This window comes from Littorina saxatilis, linkage group LG5 (genome assembly GCF_037325665.1).
Source record: "Littorina saxatilis isolate snail1 linkage group LG5, US_GU_Lsax_2.0, whole genome shotgun sequence".
In the NCBI taxonomy this organism is placed as follows: domain Eukaryota; kingdom Metazoa; phylum Mollusca; class Gastropoda; order Littorinimorpha; family Littorinidae; genus Littorina; species Littorina saxatilis.
In genome coordinates this window covers 22,458,375-22,473,374 of record NC_090249.1, presented here as the reverse complement: position 1 = coordinate 22,473,374, position 15,000 = coordinate 22,458,375, and positions in this window count along the sequence as shown.

Here is a 15,000-nt window from a genome sequence, read left to right as displayed (position 1 = left end):
AACGTTCTCAACCAAACAGTTCTTCTCAGAGTCCAGAAAAATGAGTTCGTGCTTGTGGTATCATTTTTTAGAAATGGGAGCCTTGAGTCCAGGCATAGGACTTCACTTTCCTGACGGACAATAGGTTCTTTTAGACATCCGTAGAAAGGCATGTCCCACACATTTGCAAAGTCGCAGTCGTGTTCAACTGTACATTGAAACACTCAAGCTGGGTGAAACGACAGGAAAGGGATTATAGTGACAGCAAATGTAGCCATTAATGCACTCTCTCTCTCTCTCTCTCTCTCTCTCTCTCTCTCTCTCTCTCTCTCTCTCTCTCTCTCTCTCTCTCTCTCTCTCTCTCTCTCTCTATCTTGCTCGCTTTCGCTCTCCCACCTCTCTCTTGAAAAAATATGGACATTATTGATGATTTTTTTTTCTTATGTGTCTGCCATGTTGTAATCATAAATGTGTATTGTTTATTATTTGTATAAAAATAATGTTCATTAGCCTGTTGCTTGTTATTGCTCTAAATGGTGTGTTTTTTCTGAAACGATTGTACATAGCAAACAAAAACTTGTGGGGGGTTAAAACCAAGCTGGTTACTCCCTTGAAGAAAGTCTCGCGTTGGATTTTCACTCTGGGAGGAGCGCACCTTTAAGAGGCGGGAGGAAAGGTCATCCTCAATAGATATGCATTTCCCTGTCGACATTTGCCACCCTAGCCAAACGGTTATAGTGTAGCGCCATTTAGCCTCGCTTGATGTGTTTGATCTCACTTTTCAAACTGGGACCACACACATGTTGTCGGGAGGAAAACCAGGGTAGGATAGGAGAGGGGTGAGGAAGGGGGGTGGGGAGGGGGGCGGGGAGGTAGAGGTAAGGAGTGCTAGATGTTCTTGCTTCAGAAACGGATGTGTTTGATATCATACACCTAAGCATAAAAACAAATACGCACACAGTGCCTACGTTGAAAAGGATCATCACAGGTAAAAAAAAAATGTTAAAAAGTCAACGATACAGAGGTCAAAACAATTTTCATTTCAGATTTGAAAACCGACTCAGGTTAAATTTGTGATCGACAAGCTAAAGAAGGGAACGTTACACTCCTGGTCAAATAACGTTAACTTTGCCATGTGTGTGTGTGGGGGGGGGGTGTTTGTGTCCGTGTGCGTGTGTGTGTGTGTGTATGTGTGGCCGGGGATGAGTCGTATAATAATGTGTCTGTGTGCTCCTTGGTAAACTTTATTCATTCGTATATTCTGTACGGTTGCTGAATTACATTTGCTTGACTGATACATATAGCTAGACAAATGAATACTATTTGCCTTCGTAACATACTGTTTCTTACATTTCAGCATCATGACCATATCATTGGTGACATTTTGACATTCAAATAGTTTAACAAAACCTCAGAGTCAGAGTCTGTATCAATAGAGACATCGAGGGGGAGAGGGGGGGGGGGTTCCTGTCAACATTTCCAGACAACGTTCTTACATGCCATTTTCGCATGCATTGTACGCTTTCTCAGTCATCGTACTGTAAGTGTGGTTTAGAGGCAGATGGAGGCATTAAGAAAGCTTCCTGTGTTCAAGGAATTATTCATATTTAATACTGTCACTGTATCCCAATGTTTAATGTTGCTTTATGTCATGTTTCATGTTTGTTGTCATATACGCACCACAAAAATTTAAAAAAAAATCTCTTTTGAGATAATCAAGTCGTCTATAGCTGTGTCTATGTCTCTGACATAAAACAGTTGCACACGGTCAACTCAACAGGCTTTATTTCCATTACTGTGTTATCCCGTTGCTAGGAAAAGTGGGTCGCTTCCTTCAAGTGGAAAACTAGCAACAACAAGAGTCGCACCACCCAGGTATGTGTGTGTTTAGTTGTAATAATTAGCCATCCGCACTTTGGGCAGAATGACCGAGGTCTTTTACGTGTCACGCCGGCGACACGGGTACGGGAGTTGGACATGGATACTCTGAAGCACTACATAAAGTTGGAACCCGTTAACCGCGATTACATGTCCAGTGCTCCATCAAAGAGCTACGTACATATCACTTCGAAGAGCGAAGGTTGCAGTGGACCCCCCCCCCCCCTTTTTAAGATCCCTCAATTTAAGACTCCCTCCCTTTTAAGACCCTATGTTTTTTTTAAATGTTCTGTTCACGACCTCTGTAGATTTACCTTCATTTCAACACTCCCTCCTTTTTAAGACCTGATTTCTTCAGATTTTTGGAGGTCGTACAAACGAGGTTTCGGCGCTTTCATAGTATATCCCTCAGACTACCAGGTTTACGGGGTTGCTGTTTCCTTCAATGAAGAATTGTTATAAATATCGTGCTGGAAGCTGTACGTTGTTCGCAGTCTCGACATAAAATGACTTGGTTTAACTCTTTGTCTGCTAGGTACGGATATGTACCCACTCATATGGCTCTATCTGACCAGGTACGGATATATCCGCTCAGACTGTTAGCTTCAGTCGCTTCCTGTAACGTCCATCTAACGCCTGCATTCCAGCGTGTTGATACACAGTTACTACACAGTTACTACAATTCTGAGTGACCTGCTGCTGCACAGCTGGTCTCGGCTAAAAAAAAACTTGGTCAACATTGGATGGGATAGAAAGTGTTAAACCAAAAACAAATCAGAATTCTTCGCATGAAACCCTAACTCAAAACATACAACTAGGACACGCACTCAAGCTAATGCTAATTTTACGTGACCAGAACAATACTAAATTACACACATTTTCATAATGGTGGACATAACAAAAATAAACCAGAAGACCAAATTCAAATGACTTACCTCTGAATGGTGTTCAGCAGACCTTCTCAGAGCTCAATAGATGCTGTGAAACCTCAACAAATATGGCCTGACATTTATACTCTTACAGTGACAGCAAATGTAGCCATTAATGCACTCTCTCTCTCCCTCTCTCTCTCTCTCTCTCTCTCTCTCTCTCTCTCTCTCTCTCTGTCTCTGTCTCTCTCTCTCTCTCTCTCTCTCTCTCTCTCTCTCTCTCTCTCTCTCTCTCTCTCTCTCTCTCTCTATGAGACATATTCCTTCAATGTACCGCAATCCTCCATACATGCAGTACAACCCATATATTGACACATGTTTTCTTGGGCAAAAACCTATGTACTATCCCTGCATCAGCATGCAACAAGGTCAACATGTGTTTGAAACTCTAGTTTGAATATTTGTTGCTCACGGCCAATCTTCTAACGGATTTTTGTATTATCGACATATAACTTAACTAAAATTCAGTGATTGAAATTCTTTGAGAGAAGAAAAAGGACTTCATCACCACTCAAAGCTATTTCATATTGTGACATTGTTAACTAAACTAAAATTCAGTGATTGCAATTCTTTGAGAGAAGAAAAAGGACTTCATCACCAACTCAAAGCTATTGCATATTGTGACATTGTTAACTTAACTAAAATTCAGTGATTGCAATTCTTTGAGAGAAGAAAAAGGACTTCATCACCAACTCAAAGCTATTGCATATTGTGGCATTGTTGTTTATACTACAACATTAATAATCTGTTATATTGTATTTAGAATTGTGTTTATGAACTATATTTGTTTATATTTCATTTGTACACATTTCAGCTTCATCCATATTCCATCATCGTAAATTTATGTTTGGTTTTTAAACTAATCTTAGTGCATCTTCAAATAATAATTGTCAAAATCATTGGCTTCTCAAAGAAGGACTCCATATCGGCCATTTAAACATTAACCATACATATAACAAAATAACAGACATATTATCTTTACTTTCTAACAACGGTAACAACTTTCATATTTTTGGCTTTACGGAATCTCGACTATCTAACATCATACCTGATTCAGATATTTCCATTTCAGGTTATAATACATTATGAAGAGATTCTACAAAACACTTAGAAACTGGCTTGTTAGTATATCTATATATATATACGACTAGTGTCTGTGTGTCTGTCTGTGTATCTGTGTGTCTGTGTGTCTGTGCGCGATGCACGGCCAAAGTTCTCGATGGATCTGCTTCAAATTTGGTGGGCATATTCAAGTAGACCCGGGACACGACACAACCTGGTCGATATTTCAACACGTGCTCTCAGCGCGCAGCGCGGAACCGATTTTGGTTCCACCTCAGCTATTTTGGTTCCACCTCAGCTTACCCGGGCCCCCATACCGACACACCATAGCCGCTACACCACATCACAACGCCAAAGTTCTCGGTGGATCTTTTTCAAATTTGGACACCGTATTCAGCTACACCCCGGACACAATATCATCGATGAGATATTTCAACACGTGCTCTCAGCGCGCAGCGCTGAACTCATTTTCGTTTTTGTGTTCATTTCACCATTATAAGTAACTCTTCCTTATCTTCTCCAGTGTTTGGCGTTTATCTCCCTTCCTTCGTGTGGCTTTCCCGTTCAGTTGTAAGTTACTATTATTTTTAGAATGTCACTGCGCTGTCCACTGCGCTGTCCACAACGCTTCCCTTGCACCCGTAAGTTGTTCTTACTGTCAAAGTGAAAAGGTCGAATCAATTTATAGCCACGCGAAAAATACACTCTCACCTATCTCTATATATTTATAGATACAGATATGCATATATATATACGGCTTCTCTGTGTGTGTGTGTGTTTGTGTGTGTGTGTGTGGGCAAAAACCTATGTATTATAGAGTTCTGTTTGTGATGGGGTCTAGCGGCTTTTGTCTGTCTGTATGTTCTGGCATGTGAGAAGCCACAGCAGATGATATAGGGCTAAGAAATAAGCTCAAAAATTCTCAATCCCGTTTGACAGGACTTCGCCTTTCAAAGGTGATTGTGGTGAACCGCCACGCTGTCTGTCTCTGTTCACCCCAAATTCCCGTTTCTGAGGTACTATTTTTAGAATGTCACTGCGCTGTCCAGAACGCTTCCCTTGCACCCGTAAGTTGTTCTTACTGTCAAAGTGAAAAGGTCGAATCAATTTATAGCCACGCAAAAAATACACTCTCACCTATCTCTATATATTTATAGATATAGATATACATATATATATATACGGCTTCTCTGTGTGTGTGTTTGTGTGTGTGTGTGTGGGAAAAAACCTGTTGATTGTAGAGTTCTGTTTGTGATGGGGTCTAGCGGCTTTCGTCTGTCTGTATGTTCTGGCATTTGAGAAGCCACAACAGATAATATAGGGCTAAGAAATAAGCTCTAAAATGCTCAATCCCGTTTGACAGGACTTCGCTTGCAGAGGTGATTGTGATGAACCGCCACGCTGTCTGTCTCTGTCTCGCGATTCACCCCGGCGAAGCCGGGTATTCCTCTAGTATACTATATATATTTTAATGTTTTGACTATTTTTTTCCAAAAAAAGACTCGGAATGTGTGTGTGTGCGTGCGTGTGTGTGTGTGTGTGTGTGTGTGTGTGTGTGTGTGTGTGTGCGTGTGTGTGTCTGTCTGTGTGTGTGTGTGTGTGTGTGTCTGTCTGTCTGTGTCTGTGTGTGTGTGTGTGTGTGTGTGTGTGTGTCTCTCTCTCTCTCTCTCTCTCTGAGTATGTGTGTGTGTGTGTGTGTGTGTGTGTGTGTGTGTGTGTGTGTGTGTGTGTGCGTGCGTGCCTGCCGGCCTGCCTGCCTGCCTGCCTGCTTGCCTGCTAGCGCCTGCCTGCCTGCCTGCCTGCCTGCGCGTGTGTGTGTGCGTGTGTGTGTGCGCTAGGGTGCGTGCAAGAATGAGTGTGTGTTTTCTCCCTACATTCCCACAAATAATACAGCCGTCAATCAGAACCTTTTTTCATGTATCATCAAAGGGTATAGGAATGATCTCAATTATATGGCAATACCTATAGCCTATATGTGGGAAAATAAAATGCGCAATTTTACGGGCACCATCTGGTCTGGGGAAAAGACCTACAAACTCATAAACATCGTATCATTTTATAATCAAGTTTGTGCCTTGAAGGACTCGTATTTCAATTATCTGGCCTGAATGACAAAAGTCGCCTCCTATATATATTCATTCAGACACTTTCGCGGCTGTGATGCATTTTTAGAAATGTTGTGCCAGTTGCCTTTTTACATTTAGTCAAGTTTTGACTAAATGTTTTAACATAGAGGGGAGAATCGAGACGAGGGTCGTGGTGTATGTGTGTGTGTGTGTGTGTGTGTGTGTGTGTGTGTGTGTGTGTGTGTGTGTGTGTGTGTCTGTCTGTCTGTCTGTCTGTCTGTCTGTCTGTCTGTCTGTCTGTCTGTGTAGAGCGATTCAGACTAAACTACTGGGCCGATCTTTATGAAATTTGACATGAAAGTTCCTGGGTATGATATCCCCGGACGTTTTTTTCTTTTTTTCGATAAATACCTTTGATGACGTCATATCCGGCTTTTTGTAAAAGTTGAGGCGGCACTGTCACACCCTCATTTTTCCATTAAATTGATTGAAATTTTGGCAAAGCAATCTTCGACGAAGGCCGGACTTCGGTATTGCATTTCAGCTTGGTGGCTTAAAAACTAATGAGTGAGTTTGGTCATTAAAAATCGGAAACTTGTAATTAAAATTATTTTTTTATTAAACGATCCAAAAACAATTTCATCTTATTCTTCGTCATTTTATGATTCCAAAAACATATACATATAATATATTTGGATTAAAAACAAGCTCTGAAAATTAAAAATATAAAAATTATGATCAAAATTAAATTTCCGAAATCGTTTTAAAAACTATTTCATCTTATTCCTTGTCGGTTCCTGATTCCAAAAACATATAGATATGATATGTTTGGATTAAAAACACGCTCAGAAAGTTAAAACGAAGAGAGGTACAGTAAAGCGTGCTATGATCGAAGCACAGCGCAATCGCTACCGCGCCAAACAGGCTCGTCACTTTCACTGCCTTTTGCACTAGCGGCGGACTACGTTCAGTTTCATTCTGTGAGTTCCACAGCTTGACTAAATGTAGTAATTTCGCCTTACGCGACTTGTTCTTTCTCTCTTGCTTACTTTCTTTCTTTCTTTCTTTTTACATTTAGTCAAGTTTTGACTAAATGTTTTAACATAGAGGGGGGGGAATCGAGACGAGGGTGTATGTGGGTGCGTCTCAGAAACTGGACCTTTTGTGTGTGCCATAATCAAATTAGCCCACAATTGAAACATACTGAATTTTAAATCATGATATTGGTATTTTTGAGAAATAAAATGAATAAAGAAATAGTACAAACAAAACTGAGTATTTTGCATGATTATTATGAAGGTTGTTTTGCGAAAGAAATGATTGGATGCGTGAAAAATGGAGGTCTGATCTGTGACGTGAACCATCAACTAGTTTTGCACCTCACTACAAGAATCGTTTAGAATGTCCAAGGACTGCTATTCTTGTTATGTGTGTTTGGTTTAAGTGTACTTGACAGTTGAAATGTTATTTTGTCCACAGAATTGTTTTTTTAAACGAAATTAATCGCTTGAAAGTTTGCCATCACTGTCGTAACATAGGTTTCCACACGCGTGCAACAGCAACAAGTCCTAAATTTGAACTTTAGAATTTGCATATTCATCTTCAACACGATCTTGACATGAAAGGGCATAGAAAATCGCTAAGCTAAATGTTATTTAAGTATTATTTTCTCAAAATTGCATCTGCAAACTAAGTTGAAAGTTGCGCAATATGACATGCTTCTTCAAAATTCAGTTACGATGGTGAACGGTTTTGCAAATAATGTTCAGAGTTTTGAAGAAAGATTAGAACTATTTTGCGCGTAGTGACTTAGAGGTGCGGGTGACTACGCATGCGCAGTTACAGAGAGAAATAGTTCAGCTTCCAGCAGCGAAGAAAGATTTCGAGAATGTTTCTGAAGTCTGTGATTTTGTTACGACAGTGATCAACACCCAAGGTTCTTGAGAAAAGGTGAGTTTTTGCTGCTATGATATTCTATGAAGTGAAAAATTAGGCTAAACATTTGTTAATAATAGTTTTTCTTTCGATTTCACCTAGTCAAAACTTGACTAAATGTTTTAACATAGAGGGGGAATCGAAACGAGGGTCGTGGTGTATGTGTGTGTGTGTGTGTCTGTCTGTCTGTGCGTGTGTGTGTGTAGAGCGATTCAGACTAAACTACTGGGCCGATCTTTATGAAATTTGACATGAGAGTTCCTGGGTATGATATCCCCGGACGTTTTTTTCTTTTTTTCGATAAATACCTTTGATGACGTCATATCCGGCTTTTTGTAAAAGTTGAGGCGGCACTGTCACACCCTCATTTTTCAATCAAATTGATTGAAATTTTGGCAAAGCAATCTTCGACGAAGGCCGGACTTCGGTATTGCATTTCAGCTTGGTGGCTTAAAAACTAATGAGTGAGTTTGGTCATTAAAAATCGGAAACTTGTAATTAAAATTATTTTTTTATTAAACAATCCAAAAACAATTTCATCTTATTCTTCGTCATTTTCTGATTCCAAAAACATATACATATAATATATTTGGATTAAAAACAAGCTCTGAAAATTAAAAATATAAAAATTATGATCAAAATTAAATTTCCGAAATCGTTTTAAAACCTATTTCATCTTATTCCTTGTCGGTTCCTGATTCCAAAAACATATAGATATGATATGTTTGGATTAAAAACACGCTCAGAAAGTTAAAACGAAGAGAGGTACAGTAAAGCGTGCTATGAAGCACAGCGCAATCGCTACCGCGCCAAACAGGCTCGTCACTTTCACTGCCTTTTGCACTAGCGGCGGACTACGTTCAGTTTCATTCTGTGAGTTCCACAGCTTGACTAAATGTAGTAATTTCGCCTTACGCAACTTGTTTCTTTCTATCTTTCTCTCTTTCTTTCTTTCTGTCTGTCTGTCTTTCTTTTCATTTCTTTCCCGTTGTTCCATTTTCTTTTTCTTTTTCTTTCCTTTAATGTTTACAGTTTTGTTTGTATAGCGAGGGTTGGGATGGCTTCGGTGACTTGCTGCAAAAAAGAATGTTACCGGTCGACCGGTCATATTCCTTGTTGTCGTTACGCCTCCGATTGTTGATGCGGTTTTTTGTTGCTGCTGGTGTTGTTACATTCTTCCTATTGTATGATGCTCGATAAAAAGTTTTCCTGTGAGTGCTTCAAGACATCGTCCTTTCCGAAAGAATGATTGTGATCACCATGGCAGATCTGGCCTGTTACTTCTACTTGCTTTCAGAGGGTTTCGAGGTTTTAAGATAATCTTGGACTCTCTGGAGGCATCTAGAAAATACTTACAAATTACAAATTACAAAACACGCAGCATATTCCAAACACTTAATTAAGGTCACTTTTAGGAAACGCTGCCGTTGCTGAACTTTGGTTCAGTTTTGTGTGTTGCATGTAGTTGACTTATTTGTACTTTGTGGGAAAGTACCGATATTATATTTTGTAAACACAATATTTATGTTTGGACGAGAATGCAGGTGAACTTTCTAGTCCTGTCAAAACAAGTTGTTTACCACGTTGTTTTGAGTCGTGGGTTCGTGGCGTTCGGTCGGATTAAGTGCGTCGGCACTTTTGATGTACGTCACAGAGAATGTCACTATTCTAGTCCATGGACATTTCATCTAATTTTAGTTGTATCATGTTCGGTCTGGAATATTCTCGAGATTGAGTATTTACTATATAGGCCAGCGCGATTTGTATGTTTGTGACAGGGGAGGCTACCGCTTCTTTCACAGCAGACTCTGCACCCGAGTTGTTGGCCTTTAAAAGTCAACACCAGTGGATTGTAGAGTTCTGTTTGTGATGGGGTCTGGTTGTTTCCGATTGTCTGTAGGTTCATGGAAACCTTCGGGTTTGCATAACAGTTTTTATAGGGCTAAGAAATTAGCCCTAACATTTTCAATCCTGTTTGATTGCTCTTCGCTTCCCGACGTGATCGTAGTGTTTCGGCACACGGTTACATCTGGCGCTGCGAGCAGGGATGGGACTCGGCATGATATGTTCAGGTAATGGCATAATATGACCACTGAACATTTTAGGGCTGTTCCCATTCTGCGAACTTGGGATGGACAGTGGTCCCCCGGTTCGGAACTTCGGGACGAAGTTCATTTCAAACGGGGGCGATTGTGACAGGGGAGGCTACCGCTCCTTTCACAGCAGACTCTGCACCCGAGTTGTTGGCCTTTAAAAGTCAACACCAGTGGATTGTAGAGTTCTGTTTGTGATGGGGTCTGGTGGTTTCCGATTGTTTTGTAATCCCCAGCGATGACATGACTGGGAAATTTAAACTGTGCAACAGAAACTCGATCTTCTCAGCTGAGCTCCTTGCCATCAGCATGTCGCTTGTTCATCTCAATCTCAAGAACACTCCTCCTCAAAAGATAGCTATATTCTCTGACTCCAAAGCAGCCATTGAAGCTTTAAGATCTAACAAAAGATCAAAAAGACATGATCTTGTCATTGCCATAAAGGAGCTGGCAAATAAAATTATAAAAAAAGGAAGCGAGATTAACCTGGTCTGGTGTCCAGCACACGTGAACGTGCCTGGCAACGAGAAAGCGGACAATGCCGCTAAAGAAGCTGCCCAAGGCATAGGCGCCTCCGAGGTAGACCTGCCATTGTCTGCTTCTGAGATCAGTAGCCTTACAGACTCTCTTCTCTGGAGAGAATGGAGGAACAAATATATGCACACGGCTATAAGCTCTGGCTGGCTCATTCGGGAAGCCCCATCAAAACAGATGAACACCTATAATGCATGCCCACGTGTAATAAAAAGGATTAACCGCCTAAGGGCAGAAGCTGGGAACTACCAATTTCTAGAGCTTAAATGCACCTGTCAATCCGACCTCACCATTGCTCATTTGACTTTGGAGTGTGATTTGAACTCATGCCACTTTCAACCCCTGACTCAGTTTATAAACTCAAATAGCAATATCCTGCCAAATACCTCAAAGGAAAAATAAGCTATCTTTTAAGTTTTAATAAAGACCTTGGGTGGCAAGGTCCCAAACTTATCGCTGGACTTATGCACACGCACCCACTTGGTCCCTGGATATGAAGAGACATTGCTGCGGCTGACGCCATTGCTTCTCATACAGCTACTATATATTTTTAATCAGAACTTTTAAAAATACCATTTTATATCCAAGTATCTCTTAACACCATTTTTAATCAGATGAGCGAGAGTGTGCGGGGGGCGGGAGGGTGGTGAACCACTGTACATAAAGGGAAAGTTTGTGTGCGTGCCTGTGTGTGTTCTTAATCTAAGACAAATGTCGCCAATGTTTTTACAGAGTGACGTTAAATAAACGATTTTATCATTAAACGATTTTATCATTATTGTCTGTATGTTCATGGAAACCTTCGGGTTTGCATAACAGTTTTTATAGGGCTAAGAAATTAGCCCTAACATTTTCAATCATGTTTGATTGCACTTCGCTTCCCGAGGTGATCGTAGTGTTTCGGCACTCGGTTACATGTTAAAAAAGCTTCTACTTTGAGTTCTGCTACGATGTGCAGTTGTATGTATGGAATGCTAAATAAATCCTCGAACTCAATTTGACGAGTTGTTTTCTGCTGCTGCGAAGACGGGCGACGTAGAATAAAAGAACACAACTATACGACGTTTGAGAACTTGTGGCAATCTCAAGTGTCGTGTAACAGTCACACTTTTACATATTAGTAGCTCATTAACTAACAACAACAGCAACAACAGAAAACAACAACAACAAACAAACAAAAACAACAACTACTACAACAACAACAACAACAATATCAACAACAATTAATAATTAAATGTGTAGACCCAAAACAACCAATTACCCTGCATGGGGGCCCGGGTAACTCAGTTGGTAGAGCACTAGACTTGTGATTCTAAGGTCACAGGTTCGAATTCCGGCAGGGACGGACACGAGTCAACTTTATGTGCAGACTCAGAAACGGTATACATGTCCCACCCCCATGTCACCACAGTGGCACGTACAAGACCTCGGTCGTTCTGCCATAAGTGCAGGTGGCTGATTACACCTAAACAAGCACACACCTGGGTAGCATGACTCTTGTTGCTGCTAGCTTTCCACTGGGAGGAAGCGACCCGAATGTCCCAGCATTTGGATAACTATATTTGGATAATGACACGAAATGAAATTAAATCTCTTATTAGAACTCCTTATTAAGAAGGCTTAAAAAGTGTTCTAATTTCAAGAATAATTTCTTTCCTCGGTGAAAATGATTAATTACATGTCAAGGCATGTGGGAGTTGCAAAATAATATCTGAATAAATGTTGATTTCTTAAACAGACCGAGATGTAAACACAATGAAATTCGTCTCTTACTTCAAATTTACAATGCAAACAGCATCCTTACGTGTTGACACATACCAGTCAAACACCCACAACCTTGGCTGACTCTTGTTCACAGTGGGAATATTTTCCTGGGAAGAAAATCGTAGATTAACATACGTGCCAGTGTCGAAATTAATTCAGAAGAAATAATCACTGAAGGCTGTAGATTTCTGGTATACATGCACTTCCCAATGGAAGGTGCTCATATTCCATGCAACAGCGTGCACGGGCCAATCGAGCCTTCAATTGTCTTACAAGACTGACCGTGATGACGGTCTTCATAAGATGGATAGTACCTTTAAAGTCCTGGTCGACATTTGTTCACTGGCATTGTCATTTGAACGCTAAACAAGTTTACATATATTTATTTTATATTACTTTTTCACGGTGATTCATGCATCATCTTGAAACCGGCAACTCGTTTAGCGAAATCTAACGGTAGGAATATTTCAACAACAGCAAATAATAATAACATGTAGACGACCACATTTAAAGAGTCAAGAAAACTCTGGACAACAGTTTCTACTTGTATGCATGGAGCTTTGTCCATGGATCAATGTACATGTATGGAAGTAACGCTCGTTTGTGAACTGAACACGCTAGCTTGTCGTGTGTGCAAAGGGACAAAACTTGTACTAAGAATCGTGAATGTTCTGATTCCTTATTACCTCCCCTACATTATCCCCTACATTATCCTGCAAAAAGAGCAATGATGGTATTGAAATACTCTGAATATCTTTCTTTTTTTTTAACCGAGTGTTGTTTATTTCACCTGAAAGAAGAGCAACCAAAGAATTCTGATTAAATTAAAGAAATCTCAAAGACTGAATCCTACATTATGGCATCGTGAATTTTTTTTCCGTCAAGGGCCTGTTTCGTTCTGGTGCTAAAGTAACCAAACATTTCTGAGTACACTGGTCGCTCAGGGTGAATGGGCGGTTCTGGTGAGCTTATGCCCCTCTTTCTTTCGGCTGGTAACTGGCGCTACCTCGCGGCAAGATCACACGAGAAAGGAAAAAAAAACTTGCATTGGTCCCAAATAGCATATCGGTTTGGTAACAGTTCGTGTGTAAGTTGTGCATTTGATGTGGTAAACAGACAATGGTCGGTTCTGGTGAGGTTATGCCCCTTTTTTCTTTCGGCTGGTAACTGGCGCCACCTCGCGGCAAGATCAGAGGAGTTGTCTCGCGTTATCACCCCAGAAGCGCTCATTGTCCAGTCTGCATTACTGGACGGAGCAATAGGTTATGACAAGAAACAAAGCTTACCAGCAAGGAGAGTCCGTGGTGTGGTGGTTTACTGATCAGATTGAAATCGAAGTGAACGCCCAACCACTCACCGGTTCGACCCTCTTGTTTGATCTTTTTTTTTCTTTCTTTTTTTCTTCTTGTTTTAAGACATGTATTTCATTTGTTCTATTGCTTTTAGTATTTTCTTGGGTTATGTTATTTAATTAATGAAGTACGAGTATGTGTGAGTTCCTTTTCCACAGAGGAACATAAGTCTCCATTTAAAGGTACTGAACTTGTCAAATCCAGGTGCACGGAGCCCCTGGGGCTTTTAGTCATACCTCAGGCAGCTATCCGTTAGAAGAACTACCAAGTTTCATTGACTTGCACCCAAAGAGTCAAGAACTGCGATTTTTTACGAATTAATTTCGTACTCGGACCCGGCTGGTCTTGGCCTATTTTTGGATCTAAATTTAGATCAGGTAGATCACCACATCATGCACAAAAAGACACGTCACAAGCAAACTATGTCAGACGTCATCATGAGTTTGTGTAAAACAAAATGGAGGCCGGAATCACTCAGTTGAATCGAACTCCGACCAAACACCACGTAATAACTAGGTTAATTTATGCACTCGCGTGAACAAGAAACTGTCGAGCTTCACAGATGTCGTCGTTGGGTAGTTTTGGGTTTGTTTTACTACCATAGGAGGATTTTTGAACTGTAAATGCACTCAGCTGCAACAAAAACGCAAAACGAAGGCTGTGAGTTGCACTGTGCCTTTAATTCTTACATTTTACTGTTTTGACTAGTTTTGTTTCCCCAGTTAGACTCGGAATGTGTGTGTGTGTGTGTGTGTGTGTGTTACATGTGTATGTGTGTGTGTGTGTTTGTGTGTATGTGTGTGTGTGTGTCTGTCTGTGTCTGTGTGTCTGTCTGTGTCTGTCTGTCTCAGTGTCTGTCTCTGTCTGTCTGTCTGTCTGTCTGTCTGTCTTTCTGCGTGTCTGGCTGTGTATGTGTATATGTGTGTATGTGTGTAAGTGTATGTGAATATATGTGTGTGTGTGTGTGTGTGTGTGTGTGTGTGTGTGTGTGTGTGTGTGTGTGTGTGTGTGTGTGTGTGTGTCTGTGTGTGTGTGTTTGTGTGTGTGTGTGTGTCTATGTGTGTGTGTGTTTGTGTATGTGTGTGTGTGTGAGTGTGTGTGTGTGTGTGTGTGTGTATGTGTGTGTGTGTGTACAGGCGTCCATGCGTGCGTAGGTGTCAGAGCATTCAGTGAGTTTGCAGCCAAAAAATATTTATTTATTTATTTATTTATTTACGAGGATTTATATCGCGCACGTATCTCACCACACAAGGCGACTCAAGGCGCATGTTACCTATTAATGCCGTGTGAGATGGAATTTTTTACACAATATATCACGCATTCACATCGGCCAGTAGATCGACTGCCTTTAGGCGCTGCATCCACCTTTCACGGCCTATTATTCCAGGTCACACGGGTCACAAAAAAT